Consider the following 16,477-nt stretch of genomic DNA (forward strand, 5'->3'; position numbering starts at 1 on the left):
TGTGGTAGTAAAACCAGGGGAAAATGAAACTTGCTCCTGTTAAATATTCTTAAGTCTTGTGCTGTATAAATAGCGGTAATTTTTCAGAAGATAAATTGAAGTAATTGATAGTAAATTAAGTAGTGTTAGTAGTGGGTGATATCGTGTAAATGCTGTCATGATTTTGTGTAAACATTTTGTCTTTTATAAACTATAAATGACATGGATTCTACATTGTAACTGATGTGATGTTCTATAATAAAAAAGAGGCAAAAATTAGTTTGTTTCTTTATTGAACTTTTGAACAGTGGTACTCAGTCAGTACATATTCAGTAAATGCAAATTATTTACATGGCAGTGCACTTCAGGCATAAATCTAGACCCTTATATAAAACATTATGGGTCATTCCCATAACCCACAGCTTTACTGTGCTCCAGCAAAGTATCCAATAGCAGTGACAACTCCTCCACAGTAGCAGGTGGGATTTTTCTTTTTTGAGGACGACTCCTTTTACCTGTCAATACGGATGGTCTGTTTATGTTTTGATCCAGAGCCGTTTTTGGGCAGCTGAAGAGGAGAAGTCTATCTTATGGCCAACCTCTGGCTGTATCTTGGTCATATTACCCAGCAAAACCCAGTATGCAGGTTCATCTGTAACAGCCCTTGTGCCACAGATCCGCATTGTTGCTTCTACTTTAAAAAGAAGAACAGCGACATGGCTGCAGGTCTCCACGACTCCGGCCATACAGGTGCAGTGGGCGGCTTCAACCTTCCCTGTGATGCTCACAATGACCCATGGCTGCAATGCTGGTTCATTCAGTCTTTGAGAGTGCAGTACCTGAAACATACAAGTTACTAGTTAATTTAAAGACAAAGACTCTAATGAGCTAAGGCCAACATAAATGTGTTTTATCTACTTTCAAATCCATTTATCATAAATGTAACAAAGTGTTTAGAAAGTTAGCACATACATGTAATTTTCCATTTTTTTATGTATCCATCTATAGAACGCTGCATGTTATATTCCAAATCTGCCTGTTCTCTTTCAGAAACCTGACTTCAGAAAATGAAACTAAAGTATGTAATCACTTTATGGAGAAAGCATAAAGTTTGACTTTAGGTGACAATTATGGACACGTAATATGATAAGGAGATTCTGCAGGTCATTAATCAATGTATTATAGTAAAAAATGTATTTTTGTGACAAAGGACACAAACACGGAAGCAAGATATGTAATTAGGATTATTTCTAATAAATATGAATAAATAATTGCAATTTCTTTAACCACTGAGAATAACTAAATCCTTCAGGACAATGTCACATCAATGCACTGAACTCACTATGGCTACGTTCACACTGCAAATCTTAATGCTCAATTCCGATTTTTTTGTCTGCTTGTTCACACTACAAATAAAATGTGACAGCAAACGCGCTCCTTTGTGAACCCTCAAAGTGGCCCACATATGCAAAAGCAGATGTCACACACAACACGCTCTGTTTAGACCCAGACCAAACAGTATTGTTTGACTGATGGCCCTTAAATATAAAGACTTGTTTCAGACTTTGCTTTAAGTTATTTTGTTATTTACATATGGCCTAATAATTATCCTTATTGCCATTTTAGAGAGGAGCGGTGCTTCAAAGGATAGTTGCAGATTTCTGTCAGAATCTGCAGATTATACAGTACAAATAAAATGTTCATGTTGTCTTCCCAACAGTTTCACTAACATCTACACGGGATGGACACGAAGCGCCGTTGTTCCTGACCACCGAGAATCCTCACGATAACTTTTATCAAGTGGAAAAAGTTAGTGTTTATATTATGCTAACATAGCTGTGTCGCTAACGGTCACGTAGCACATCGTTTTACACCAGCTAGCCAAACTTCAGTACCCTACAAACGTCACTGCTGTTTAGTTTTCTGTCTTCATTTATGTTGGAAGTGATAGCAGAGCTGTACGTTTGACTTTGTTTCCAAAATCCCTCAGTTAGGACATGCTATATTGTATTTAGATGGAATCTAGCGAGCTAACTTCCTGCTAATTTCGTCTTCATGGATGCCTGGATGATAAACTCAATTGTTACACATGGTAGAGCAGAACGCTGATCATTTTATTACAGATGAAAGACTTTAGATAGTTTTTCAACACTCAGTGATGCCACAGTGATCGTGTGATTTATGGACCTGCAGGTGCTCTTGGGAGTTTGAGCCAAGACACGGCTAGTGATGTCAGACTTAAAAGACCGATAAAGAGTGATATGAACATATCTATAACTTACCGGAATGAAAATGTCTGGAGCACACCAACAGATATTTGGAGATGGAAGAGAACTGGATATCAGCTGGTCTCACAGCTGCTATCCAGACTAGACGCCTTCTTTTGGTAACATCCGATACATGAGCTGCCTCATGTTGCTTCCAGGTGGGGAAAGAATGAAAAGATAAACCATTTTCAACCTTATTCCCTTGCCGGTCGTGCGATCTAACTTTACAACCGACCGCACAGCAAGTACGAACCATAGCTGGTGTTATCCGTGTACTTTCGCTCCTCTTTCGCTAGCGCTTTGTTCGGCCCAGAAACATGGCGCCTCAACCAAAAATCCTGGCCACGCCCCCTCTCGTGACATCACTCTCGACTTCCGGTATTTCAGACAATCCCTTTCCGTCAAGGATTTTTAATTTGTTGCGGTTTTTTAATTTGTTGTGGATTTTTAATTTGTTGCGGTTTTTTAATTTGTTGTGGTTTTTTAATTTGTTGCGGTTTTTTAATTTGTTGTGGTTTTTCAATTTGTTGCGGATTTTTAATTTGTTGTGGTTTTTTAATTTGTTGTGGATTTTTAATTTGTTGTGGATTTTTAATTTGTTGCGGTTTTTTAATTTGTTGCGGTTTTTTAATTTGTGGATTTTTAATTTGTTGCGTTTTTTTAATTTGTTGTGGATTTTTAATTTGTTGCGGTTTTTTAATTTGTTGCGGTTTTTTAATTTGTTGTGGATTTTTAATTTGTTGCGGTTTTTTAATTTGTTGTAGATTTTTAATTTGTTGCGGTTTTTTAATTTGTTGCGGTTTTTTAATTTGTTGCGGATTTTTAATGTGTTGCCGTTTTTTAATTTGTTGCGCTGTGCACTTCCCAGCCACCGTACAAAAGAGAATAAAAGTGAAACTAATAAAAACTTCAAACATTTCAAACAAGTAACTAAACAAAATTTAGAAAAAGGCACTCTGAAAACTAAACTGGGACTAAAGTCAAATTAAAATCTAAATGCAGAAATAAAAACTGATGAACACCACATTATAACACCTGTGTTCCTCTGGACCCACCTTCCATCAGTGATATGTGGGAGAAATGGAAATCCAGTGTCTCCAAAATACCAGCAAATTTTAAGCATGTTTTTTATTTGCACGAGTTCAAATCCCCCCAAAATGAGCCATTAAACTTAGACTATAACAGAAGTTTCACCATTCTCAGTTTCATGTCATTCGTGTGAACAGAATATGGTTATCTGTCAGAGAAATCAACAAATCAGGACATGCAACCTTGACTTGGAGTATTTTCTGACATTCTGCAAGAAAAGGAGGCTGAGGTCTTTCAACATCTGCAGGAAGCTCCTGAGGATGTTTTACCAGTCAGTGGTTGCTGGAGTACTTTTCTATGGCGTGGTGTGCTGGGGGAGCAGCACAGCAAAGAAGGACTCATCCAGGCTGGAGAAACTAATCAGGAAGGCTGGCTCTGTGGTCGGCATGAAGCTGGACACTCTGGTGACAGTGGCAGAGAAGAGGACCTTTTTTTCCTTATATTTGACTGTGCAATAATCACTGTGCAATATACTCACTCAAATGAGCAATCCTATTTATCCATATTATATATTCTGTATCTATATATGTGTATATATGGTGTATTTATGCTTATATCCTTACTCTCATTCCCCTTAATGTATCTGTAACATGCAACTTCTTTCGGTGCTTTGCTACTGGAAACTGAATTTCCCGGAGGAACCCACCTGAGGGATTAATAAAGTTTCATCTAAATGGTTATTCTGATTAAAACGTGTGGCTTATGTCGTTTCTGTCACTAGAAAAACACATTCACCCATTTTCTGTGGACTGAACATGCATTTATTGATAATGTTTGTATGCGGACATGTGAACATATTATCGCAAGTCAGTGCAAAAACCATTTGGAAAGAGAAGATCAACATGTCATCTCAACAGCTGGTGAAGAACAGTGCTGACTGGTCTTCATGTGAGCGTTTGGTCTTCCACCTCATCTTCTATTCCTTCTTCTTGTAGTCCTCCAGGTGAGCCAGTACCCAGCCAGAGGGACCCAAGATGGCCACAAAAAGGGCCGTCATAGCGATTACCTGCTCCTGAGGGGTACACAAAACCACACCGACAGTTATTACAGCTTTGCTTTTTTAGGTTTTGAATGTTTGTTTACACCTCCGTTTTACTTCATTGATTAAAAAAGAAGAGGAAAAAGGAAGTGTTAAAAAAGAATTGCAGACTTAGTTTAAGTAGTTACTTAGAGTTAATAAAATAGAAACACTTGACTCAAAATCACACAGAAATCCCAGTCATTAATTATATTTACCAGTGCCTCCTTGTGTTGGTTATGTTAAAAAAAAATGTGACCAATTTGACAAAAACTAAAGACATAAATTGTAAGAGTCTTTTTGGAAAGTCTATTTGTTATTTCTATTTCAGGTATTTATTGTTTCACACTTAGCTTTAGCCTTTTGCCCAGGCTCAAATCATATCACTTGGCAGCATAAACACGATCACTGTCTAATCCCCCTAAAAATGAATTGTAATGTGGTATTAAGAGGAAATATATTTGCTGTAGAAAAGTATCAGTTCCATCCGTCCACAAGAGCTAAAACACATCTAATATATCTAAATATGTGAAAACGTTGTTGTTCTACATGTTGTGAGGTATCAACATAGTTGTCCCTCGCGTGGCCTTATCCACGGGCAGTGTGTAACTATGCAACCATTGCCCCAGTTAATGATTAAGCCCTTCCTGGAGACGAAATGAAACCAAACATTTCATTGTCAATAACTTCATGCTTATTGTGTCGCTGCGACATTAAAAGCGTCACAGTGAGCTGAAATAGGCTGTTCTTCCCTAAATGCAGTTATTTCTTTATGTATTGTGTGCTTTTCTGAAAAGCATGCTTCTCTGTGTCTGACCTTTCCTGCATCAAGGTTAGTCACCCGTTCAGCGCGGCTGCGAGTGTTTCTGCCGCTACTGCTGTTAGACAACTTTATCAAACTTATGTCTAAATGTGGAAAAATACCAAAACGCTTGTTCGGCTTCACTTTCATTTATTAAACGACCGTGCGCGGTCTTCAAATGTAGTGCGCTGCGCACTAGGCCCACATATTCGCAGCTGTCACAGGTCTACGTGTTGGAATTAGGCGGAATAATGGCGAGATAGTGGCGCACTTATCAAAGTCTTAAAAATAAACTGGACTTGCAAGTCACCGTGAAACAATGGCGCGAGGAAACGAAAGATATCCTACATTTGCTATTTTTAATTATTCGATATTTTATATACAATATTCAGTAAATAAGCAAAAGAAATTTCTTATTTGTAAGAGAGAGTTGGTCAAACAGGCAGGTTGCCCATCATATCATGCTAATATGTGTGTATGTGATGCAGAAGAACTGCTATTAAGGTTTAATAAAGCGAAGGAGCGGGCGATGAAGTTGAGCCTGTTGCTATTAATGAAGAACCTCTGCAACTTCAGCCGGGACAAGACCCCTGCTTCAGGCATGTAAAGCTCACAGAACGAATATGAACTCACCCCTGCAGTTACGGTGTGTTTAGCAGGTTTGGTCGTCACATTAGCCACAGAGACCAGCTGAGTCCTCAGCGCGCTCCTGAACAGTCGGGAGACGGTGGGCAGAGGCATAGCGTTGCTTCACTGCTGCCAGAAAGCCTGGAAGAGAGCCTGTACTCTGTAACTGACACTCAGCCTGGTGCAGCTTATCTGAGAGGTATGCGCAGTAGCCGTATGACAGGGAGAGAGTGTGTGCGCGCACGCGAGCCCCCAAGCAGCGTCGAAATTTAATTGGCCGTCTCGCCTCCGGGTTTGAACCGTGACCGATGAGCGCGGGGTCGTGTCTTCGCGTCACCACGCGCAGTGTCGAGGCTGTTTGTGTAGCCGTCCAGGAGACATTACAGTGAAACACAGTTCACAGATTTAAAAAGTACATTTATGTACAAGCTATGTACCGGATATGAACAGGATATAAATATGAAAAACTATACAGAATATGAAATAAATAACTTTACAGAAATCTGAGATATACAGCTATACAGAAATGGGAACTATGCAAGTTGTAAACAGTTGTAGGGTTAAAAATCATCGAATGTACAGAATGATTATTTACACAGAGCTATACAGTAGTGCAGTTAAGATAAGTGAGATATAATTCCTACAGAGGCTATATAAAGTGCTAGTGGTTGTGAGTGGTGGTTCAGTCCATGTTATTATTGTGTGTTTGAGGGTACAGTTGTCCATTGTGGGTGTGTGTATGTTCAGTCCATGTGTTAACGTGGGTCAGATGTCAGGAGGCAGAGTTCAGGAGTCTGACAGCTGTGGGGAAGAAGCTGTTCCGGTACCTGGTGGTCTTAGTCCGGAGGCTCCTGTGGCGCCTCCCAGAGGGCAGGAGGGTGAAGAGTCCATGTGATGGGTGACTGGGGTCTTTGATGATTTTCCCAGCCCTTTTCAGACACCGCTTCCTGTAGATGTCTTTTATGGCAGGAAGTGGTGCTCCGGCGATGCGCTGGGCAGTTTTCACGACCCTCTGCAACGCCTTCCGGTCCGAGGCAGAGCAGTTTCCGTACCAGACTGTTATACAGTTGGTCAGGATGCTCTCGATGGTGCAACGATAGAAGTTCACCAGGATGTCTGAGGACAGGTGGTTCTTCCTCAGGGTCCTCAAGAAGAAGAGGCGCTGGTGAGCCTTCTTGACCAGCTTGGAGCAGTTGGTCGTCCAGGTGAGATCCTCGGAGATGTGGACTCCCAGGAACTTGAAGCTGCTCACACGCTCCACAGCCGTCCCCTTAATGTGGATGGGTGTCAGCATTCCTCCTGTAGTCCACGATGAGCTCCTTGGTCTTCTCGGTGTTAAGCAGCAGGTTGTTTGTGTCGCACCACTCAGCCAGACGATCCACCTCCTCCCTGTAGGCGGCCTCATCGTTGTCACTGATGAGGCCAATCACCGTGGTGTCATCTGCAAACTTAATGATGGTGTTGGAACAATCAGCAGGTCTGCAGTCGTGGGTGAAGAGGGAGTAGAGGAAAGGGCTCATCACACAGCCTTGTGGTACACCGGTGTTCATCGTGATTGTAGATGAGCAGTGGTTATCCAGCCGGACATGTTGGGGGCGGTTGGTCAGGAAGTCCAGTAACCATTTGCAGATGAGGGAACTGATGCCCAGGTCTGTCAGTTTCCTGATGAGTTGTGAGGGGTGGATTGTATTGAACGCTGAACTGAAGTCTATAAACAGCATTCTGGCGTAGGTGTTGTTGTTGTCCAGGTGTGAGAGGACAGAGTGCAGTGCGATGGAGACTGCATCCTCTGTGCTCCTGTTCTGGCGGTATGCGAATTGGTGGGGGTCCAGGGTGGGGGGGAGACAGGATTTGAAGTGTGCTAGGACCAGCTGCTCTAAGCACTTAGTGATGATGGGGGTGAGTGCTACTGGGCGGTAGTCATTGAGGCAAGATGGGTTGGAGTTTTTGGGTATCGGGACGATGGAGGTGGATTTGAAGCAGGCCGGTACCACAGCGTGGGCCAAGGACAGATTGAATATGTCTGTGAGCACTCCTGCAAGCTCCCCAGAACATTCCATGTGTACTCTCCTTTAAGGTCATTGTGTATTGTTGTTGTTGTCTTCTTAAATCGGATTCTTCTTCAGTTTTCGTTTGCAAATCGTAGAAAAAGAAAAAAAAACTTGGTTTAAGAAGATGTCAAGGCCAAACGCAGTTCAGTATGATATTGCCCAGAACAGACACATACACAGCGGTTACAGCTTCACAGTCATTTATTCAGTTTGCTTTTTAAGGCTGTCATCACCGGCTAGCGCACACAGTTGCTTTAGTGGGGTTTGCTCTCTTGCAGCCGGCCACTCTCAGCCCCTCTCCCTCCTTCTAGGTCCCAGCATGCTACTGAAATAGGAGAGGTGTGATTAGACGATGACAACGAGCTGTATTGGCCACGTCCCCTAGCGCTGCCCCCTGAACCCACTACACCACCCCTTCCCTGCAGCTGAGCTACAGACCACACCCCGTCACACACAGTTTCCCTTAAATGGGTAACTAAACTTTTCTGGACGGGCTTTCAAGCAAAAATTCAGACTGCTCTGTTATCAGAATCAGAGAAACTTTATTAGTTCCAGAGGGAAATTGAGTTGTCATAGCAGCAAATATACAACAAATAACAAGCACTCATACAAAGTGAGTGTAGAAACAAAGATGATAAAGAGAGAGATAAAGATAAATATAGAGCTATAGGTATAAATATACATATAAATATAAAAGGAAAAGTATGTGTGCAAATATGGCGTGGTGTACAAAAGTGACAGGGTGCACTGAGATGTAATTAATTCTCTTCCACATGTGTAGGTCTGACTAAGTGGATGAATTAAAGAGTCTGATAGCAGCGGGATAACGTTCCCTTAGACAGCGAGGTTAAAGGAACCTGTTGCTCAAAACTATCTAGACTTTTTTAGTCGCTGGTGACATAAAAAACTAATTATTGGAACAACATCTAAATCCCCCAAAAATTAGATAATGACTGAAACTAGCACCACTGATGAACAATGGGCTGTGAGGTCAGTTTCTTGATCATTAATATGCAAATTAAAATGGCCATTGATCAACAACCATTGATCAACTGATCAGTGGTTGTTGGTCAGGCAGCAGGGCCTGCCTAAACAAAAAACCCTAGTTATCCCTTTTGTGTCAGGAGTAACAGTTGAGGCGCATCTTCTCTAAACATAGCGTCTCTGTGGTTTTTAAACCCCAAAACACGCCTCGCCAAAAATTGGTCCACCCCAAGGATCGGGTCCTCCGACACAAACAGAGTAATGTAGTGTACGCTGTTAAGTGTCAGGAGGATTGTCAGGATTTATACATCGGGGATACCAAACAACTTCTTGCTAAGCGGATGACACAATACAACACAGGCCAGTGGACACTCTTTCAATGATGAGGATGTACACATGCTGGACAGGGAGGAACGCTGGTTTGAGCGCGGAGTCAAGGAGGCCATTTACGTGAAAAGGGAAAGACCATCTGTGAATCGAGGAAGGGGCCTAAGGGTACATCTTTGGCCATCTTACAGCCATTCCCGAACTCTCTGTGATACTCATGGTCATTGATCAATGGGTGTTGATCAGTGGTTGTTGATCAGTGGTCATGACAATTTGCATATTAATGATCAAGAAACTGACCTCACATTGTTTGTCAGTGGTTCTAGTTTCAGTCATTGTGCAAATGTACTGTTTATAAGGTTGGGGAAACCTGCAGTCAGATGAGACTGAAAAAGTCCCTTGGATGATGATGAAACATTTCTCCCACTGAAAATGCTACGTCCAGATGAACAGAAGCAACTGTTGAGCTAGTTAATAGGTATGTCCTCATTGGCATCTGTTGGGATTTTATTTTGAAAGGATTCAATTCAATTCAATTCAATTCAATTTTATTTATATAGCGCCAAATCACAACAAAAGTCGCCTCAAGGCGCTTCATAGATACAGAGAAAAACCCAACAATCATATGACCCCCTATGAGCAAGCACTTTGGCGACAGTGGGAAGGAAAAACTCCCTTTTAACAGGAAGAAACCTCTGGCAGAACCAGGCTCAGGGAGGGGCGGCCATCTGCTGCGACCGGTTGGGGTGAGAGAAGGAAGACAGGATAAAAGACATGCTGTGGAAGAGAGACAGAGGTTAATAACAGATATGATTCAATGCAGAGAGGTCTGTTAATACATAGTGAGTGAGAAAGGTGACTGGAAAGGAAAAACTCAATGCATCATGGGAATCCCCCGGCAGCCTACGTCTATTGCAGCATAACTAAGGGAGGATTCAGGATCACCTGGTCCAGCCCTAACTATATGCTTTAGCAAAAAGGAAAGTTTTAAGCCTAATCTTGAAAGTAGAGATAGTGTCTGTCTCCCGAATCCAAACTGGAAGCTGGTTCCACAGAAGAGGGGCCTGAAAACTGAAGGCTCTCCCTCCCATTCTACTTTTAAATACTCTAGGAACAACAAGGAGGCCTGCAGAGCGAGAGCGAAGTGCTCTAATAGGGTGATATGGTACTACAAGGTCATTAAGATAAGATGGGGCCTGATTATTTAATACCTTGTATGTGAGGAGCAGGATTTTGAATTCAATTCTGGATTTAACAGGAAGCCAATGAAGGGAAGCCAAAACAGGAGAAATATGCTCTCTCTTTCTAGTCCCTGTCAGGACTCTTGCTGCAGCATTTTGGATTAGTTGAAAGCTTTTCAGTGAGTTTTTTGGGCATCCTGATAATAATGAATTACAGTCGTCCAGCCTGGAAGTAATAAATGCATGAACTAGTTTTTCAGCGTCACTCTGAGACAGGATATTTCTAATTTTAGAGATGTTGCACAAATGAAAGAAAGCAGGCTTACATATTTGTTTAATATGTGCATTGAAGGACATGTCTTGGTCAAAAATGACTCCAAGGTTCCTCACAGCGTTACTGGAGGCCAAGGTAATGCCATCCAGAGTAAGAATCTGGTTAGATACCATATTTCTAAGATTTTCAGGGCCGAGTACAATAACCTCAGTTTTATCTGAATTAAGAAGCAGAAAGTTAGCGGCCATCCAGGTCTTTATGTCTTTAAGACATTCCTGCAGTTTAACTAATTGGTGTGTGTTATCTGGCTTCATGGACAGATAGAGCTGGGTGTCATCAGCATAGCAGTGAAAATGTATGCTATGTCTTCTAATGATGCTGCCTAAGGGAAGCATGTATAATGTAAATGTAACCCAGTGTTAATTTGGTTATCTAGCGGGAGGGGCTATGAGCTCACGTGGCTTGTAGCTGTGCCAGAGAGCAAGCTGGGGTGAGCTAGCGGGGAATATCGCCTTCTGCAGTAGCCTTGAAAAGGACTATTGTTCGTTCTCCTGCCAGGTAAAAATCTGTTTCGTATGTATATTATACTATTCCATGTGTTATCATGTGTTTGCTATGATGTGATGTGTAGTAATGGTTATTAAGGTGCTAATCGCTAATCGAGGCTAAGCTAGCAAGCTCGACAATTAGCCGCCATGCTAAGCGGACGTTGGTAGCCAAGTTCGTATGTCACTATAGGGTTATAAGCTCACGTGGCTTGTAGCTGTGCCAGAGAGCAAGCTGGGGTGAGCTAGCGGGGAATATCTCCTTCTGCAGTAGCCTTGAAAAGGACTATTGTTCGTTCTCCTGCCAGACGCTTCGCTGCTGTGCTGCCTTACTGCTGTGCTGCCTTACTGCTGTGCTGCCTTACTGCTGTGCTGCCTTACTACTGTGCTGCCTTACTGGTGCCATTAAAGGACAAGCGGCCGCCATCCCTTCATCCATCCGGACCTTGATTATTTGGACCGAAGTACTCACACACACGCCCGCACTCAGTGCCATACACTCTCTTTATTTTGCTGGCCAGCTAATACCATTTGTTTTTTTTTGTTTTGTTTTCATTCACAAAGACTATCCAAAGACATTTTGGTTATTGTCAAATAGACACTCTTTGATTACGGACTGAGGAGGTTGTGGTGTTACAACCCCAGGACTGAGAAAAAGGACTCTTTACATAATATATTCACTTGTCTCCTGGTTAGGAAAAGTGACTATTGATGGAAATATTTTTCTTCTTCTTGTCTTTGTTTACATTGTATCCCAGAGAAGTTTAAGTTGTTCAGGTTGAAACATTTGCACTTAAAGTCGGTTAAGTTTCCTTTGATATATCAGTGTCAAGCTGATGTTTAAGAGGGTATGTTAAGGACAGATGTGCTCCAGTCCATCAATCCTTTAAAGTGCTGGACACCGATGGTAAATTGCCATCAGACCCTAAATAAATTGTCCTCTGCTGTTATCCATATTGCTTCACTCATTCTGTGAGTAGACGTATTGGTTACAACTAAGAGTAGTAGGAAAAAAATTGGCGCCCGAACAGGGACTGGAGCGCATCACTAACTTTATCCTGAAGCACATGCTCAGACATCTGTGAATTCATCTACTGCTTTGCAGAGAGAGACAATGGAGTTTTGTGACAGGTATGGTTTTGATCCAGAGTACACTGTTTTGTTAAAAGGGGCTAAAGCCGGGATTAAACTACAGGAGGTGCAAAGAGCATTCGCTTTGCTGGATCACGTTGTCAAAATTCAACAAATAGATAGTCTCCCTGACACTATTTTGTGTCAGTTCATGGAGTGCATTACCCCAATGCTCTTAGATGGAGAACATTCAGCAGATGGGGAGTGTTGGGAGGTTATTCAGATAGATGAGTACTGTCCTCAGGGACCTGACAGTTTTCACCTGGCGCATGATGTGGTCCCCCTCGCTCGAGCAATTGATGATGTGACTGCTAGTTTCAGAGAACAAGTAAACGAACTGGCATTAGCATATAATGTGAGCCCCATGACTTTAAATCAGGCTGCAGTGAGCCACATGTGTGGGAAAAATGATACATATAAGGGGTTAGCTACCTCAACTCCTGCCTTGGGAGTTAAAACTCAGTCCACACCAGGTCCCAGGTCAACTGCCGCCTGTGATGATGGCCATGTGCCCAAGGCTAAACAGGCACTTGATGCGGACTCCCTGCTTGTTGATCCTTTGCCAGCGGAGGTTCAGAGAGTCATTGTGGAGCACATTGTAAAACATGACTCGCCCATGCACACTCCCTCTGGTTATGAGCTCCGCTCATTTTCAGGAAACTCTCCAAAACCCCCTAATGAGGTAGAGTACAGGGTATGGCGACTTAGAGCTAAACAGGTACTAAATGACTCTACCCTTTCCGAAGGGCAGCAGCGCCGTGTTTTCCTCGATAGCTTGGCTAGCCCTGCTTTGAATGTGGCCCTTTCTATTGGGTCTCAAGCACCACCAAAAGACTATCTCGATGAGCTTGACAAGGCTTATGGCAATGTCACTGGAGGTGAAGAGCTGTATATCCAGTACCTAGAGACTCATCAGAATAGTGGAGAAAAGGCATCTGATTACTTGCGCCGACTCCAGACGTTGCTGCAGGAGGTAGTTGACGGTAATGGCATACCTAGAAGTGATTTTGATGTTCAGCTACTAAAGCAGTTCCTCAGAGGTTGCTGGGATGACTCTCTAATTGCCACTCTGCATCTAAAAGAAATAGTGGGATCTGCACATCATGTTATTCCCACTTTCTCAGAGCTGCTTTTTAAAATCAGAACACATGAGAAAGAGAGTCAGTTAAAAGAAATGCGCAGGAGACGTTACATGAGCGGCACCTCAACTAAAGTGCAGGCTCGAACACTCGTAGCCACAGATGACGGCAGGCCTTCTGGCACCCTCCCACAGCGCTGGATGCTTGTACCAGAGAGCAACTGGAGGAAAAGAAAAAAAAAGAGGAGTGGAGGAAGTATGTTCGCCCCCTTGTACATGCTTATAACTGTACAAAACATGACGCAACTGGAGAAGCGCCCTTCCTTCTGATGTTTGGTAGAGAGCCACGCCTTCCGATTGATCTCTGTTTTGGACATAGTCCACGTGGCCACAGCACCAGAACACATATTCAGTATGTACGAGAACTAAAGAGTAGGCTGAAGTATGCATACGACCTAGCCTCAAGAAATGCTGAGAAGAGACAATTGTTGAACAAAAGACGCTGGGATGCTAAGGTTACTGCCCTTCCATTGGAAGTGGGTGACAGAGTCCTGGTAAGGAATCTGAGCCTAAGAAAGAAACACAAAATCTCTGATAAGTGGGAGCCTATTGTGCACATCGTTGTTAAGCAGACGGATGAGTCTATCCCGGTTTATGTGATTAGGCCAGAGGATGCAGAGGGCAGAGAGCGAGTTCTGCATCGTGACATGCTTCTTCCCTGTGGGTTCCTACCGGTTAACCTGCAATGTGACAGTCAGGATGTGCTAACCAGTTCGGTTCAACCTCTCATGAGAGTGGATGCAGGGAGCAACACAGAAGAAACTCGGCTGGAGGAGGAGTTTGGGCAAGACGAGGAAATAAACTTTACATCCAGCCAATTTCCTGACAATGACTTGTTGGCGGATCAAAGGGATGTTCTGGGAGAACAGGAGGCGTCCCAGCCACAGTATCCTCTGAATCCTGGGGCACCTGAATTCATTGTAGATCTGACAGGATCGGAGACAGCAAACGATGAGGAGGTGCTCAGCCCAGCCCCAACATGTGGTAGGCCACAAAGGAGGAGAGTGCCACCGGCTTATCTCAGTGACTATCAGGTCGGCTACAAAGTCGATTGTAAGCATCACAGTTCCAATGTGCCGATGACACTTGCATTGCTCAATAACTTTTTCCTGTCATTACAACAACAGATTGCTGGGTTAGTGCAATCTCTGTCGGGTGATAGTGACGGGGACGTCACACTTTAAGCAGGGGTGGATGTAACCCAGTGTTAATTTGGTTATCTAGCGGGAGGGGCTATGAGCTCACGTGGCTTGTAGCTGTGCCAGAGAGCAAGCTGGGGTGAGCTAGCGGGGAATATCGCCTTCTGCAGTAGCCTTGAAAAGGACTATTGTTCGTTCTCCTGCCAGGTAAAAATCTGTTTCGTATGTATATTATACTATTCCATGTGTTATCATGTGTTTGCTATGATGTGATGTGTAGTAATGGTTATTAAGGTGCTAATCGCTAATCGAGGCTAAGCTAGCAAGCTCGACAATTAGCCGCCATGCTAAGCGGACGTTGGTAGCCAAGTTCGTATGTCACTATAGGGTTATAAGCTCACGTGGCTTGTAGCTGTGCCAGAGAGCAAGCTGGGGTGAGCTAGCGGGGAATATCTCCTTCTGCAGTAGCCTTGAAAAGGACTATTGTTCGTTCTCCTGCCAGACGCTTCGCTGCTGTGCTGCCTTACTGCTGTGCTGCCTTACTGCTGTGCTGCCTTACTGCTGTGCTGCCTCGCTGCTGTGCTGCCTTACTACTGTGCTGCCTTACTGGTGCCATTAAAGGACAAGCGGCCGCCATCCCTTCATCCATCCGGACCTTGATTATTTGGACCGAAGTACTCACACACACGCCCGCACTCAGTGCCATACACTCTCTTTATTTTGCTGGCCAGCTAATACCATTTGTTTTTTTTTGTTTTGTTTTCATTCACAAAGACTATCCAAAGACATTTTGGTTATTGTCAAATAGACACTCTTTGATTACGGACTGAGGAGGTTGTGGTGTTACAACCCCAGGACTGAGAAAAAGGACTCTTTACATAATATATTCACTTGTCTCCTGGTTAGGAAAAGTGACTATTGATGGAAATATTTTTCTTCTTCTTGTCTTTGTTTACATTGTATCCCAGAGAAGTTTAAGTTGTTCAGGTTGAAACATTTGCACTTAAAGTCGGTTAAGTTTCCTTTGATATATCAGTGTCAAGCTGATGTTTAAGAGGGTATGTTAAGGACAGATGTGCTCCAGTCCATCAATCCTTTAAAGTGCTGGACACCGATGGTAAATTGCCATCAGACCCTAAATAAATTGTCCTCTGCTGTTATCCATATTGCTTCACTCATTCTGTGAGTAGACGTATTGGTTACATAAACAGAATTGGTCCTAGCACTGAACCCTGTGGAACTCCATAATTAACCTCAGTGTGTGAAGAGGACTCTCCATTTACATGCACAAATTGGAGTCTATTAGATAGATATGATACAAACCACTGCAGTGCAGTACCTGTAATACCTACAGCATGTTCTAATCGCTCTAATAGGATATTATGGTCGACAGTATTGAATGCTGCACTAAGGTCTAGCAGGACAAGCACAGAGATGAGTCCACTGTCAGAGGCCATAAGAAGATCATTTGTAACCTTCACTAAAGCTGTTTCTGTGCTGTGATGAGCTCTGAAACCTGACTGAAACTCTTCAAATAAACCATTCCTCTGCAGATGATCTGTTAGCTGTTTGACAACCACTCTTTCAAGGATTTTTGATATGAAAGGAAGGCTGGAGATTGGCCTATAATTAGCTAAGACTGCTGGGTCTAGAGATGGCTTTTTGAGTAAAGGTTTAACTACAGCCAGCTTGAAGGCCTGTGGTACATAGCCGATTATTAGAGATAGGTTGATCATATTTAAGATCGAAGAATTAATTAATGGCAGGACGTCTTTGAGCAGTTTTGTAGGAATGGGGTCTAAAAGACACGTTGAAGGTTTGGAGGAAGTAATTATTGAAGGATGCTTCCTGTTATGCTGCGGAGTATACTCGAGAGTAGAGCTGGGCGATATATCGAGTTTTTAAAACATATCGATATATTTTTA

General features: G+C 42.9%; 2 long non-coding RNA genes across 2 annotated transcripts; both read right to left on the reverse strand.

Annotated features, from left to right (window-relative positions):
* Window positions 1-255: 255 nt before the first annotated feature.
* LOC143419439 (uncharacterized) lies at window positions 256-2,743 on the reverse strand. Its single transcript, XR_013099416.1, has 2 exons — window positions 2,262-2,743; window positions 256-818 (listed from the first exon to the last, which is right to left on the reverse strand). It is a non-coding gene; the product is annotated as an uncharacterized LOC143419439 (long non-coding RNA).
* Window positions 2,744-4,073: 1,330 nt separating this feature from the next.
* LOC143419440 (uncharacterized) lies at window positions 4,074-6,190 on the reverse strand. The gene is made up of 2 exons (XR_013099417.1): window positions 5,789-6,190; window positions 4,074-4,347 (listed from the first exon to the last, which is right to left on the reverse strand). It is a non-coding gene; the product is annotated as an uncharacterized LOC143419440 (long non-coding RNA).
* Window positions 6,191-16,477: the final 10,287 nt, after the last annotated feature.

The sequence above is a fragment of the Maylandia zebra genome, linkage group LG7 (assembly GCF_041146795.1).
Source record: "Maylandia zebra isolate NMK-2024a linkage group LG7, Mzebra_GT3a, whole genome shotgun sequence".
Classification (NCBI taxonomy): domain Eukaryota; kingdom Metazoa; phylum Chordata; class Actinopteri; order Cichliformes; family Cichlidae; genus Maylandia; species Maylandia zebra.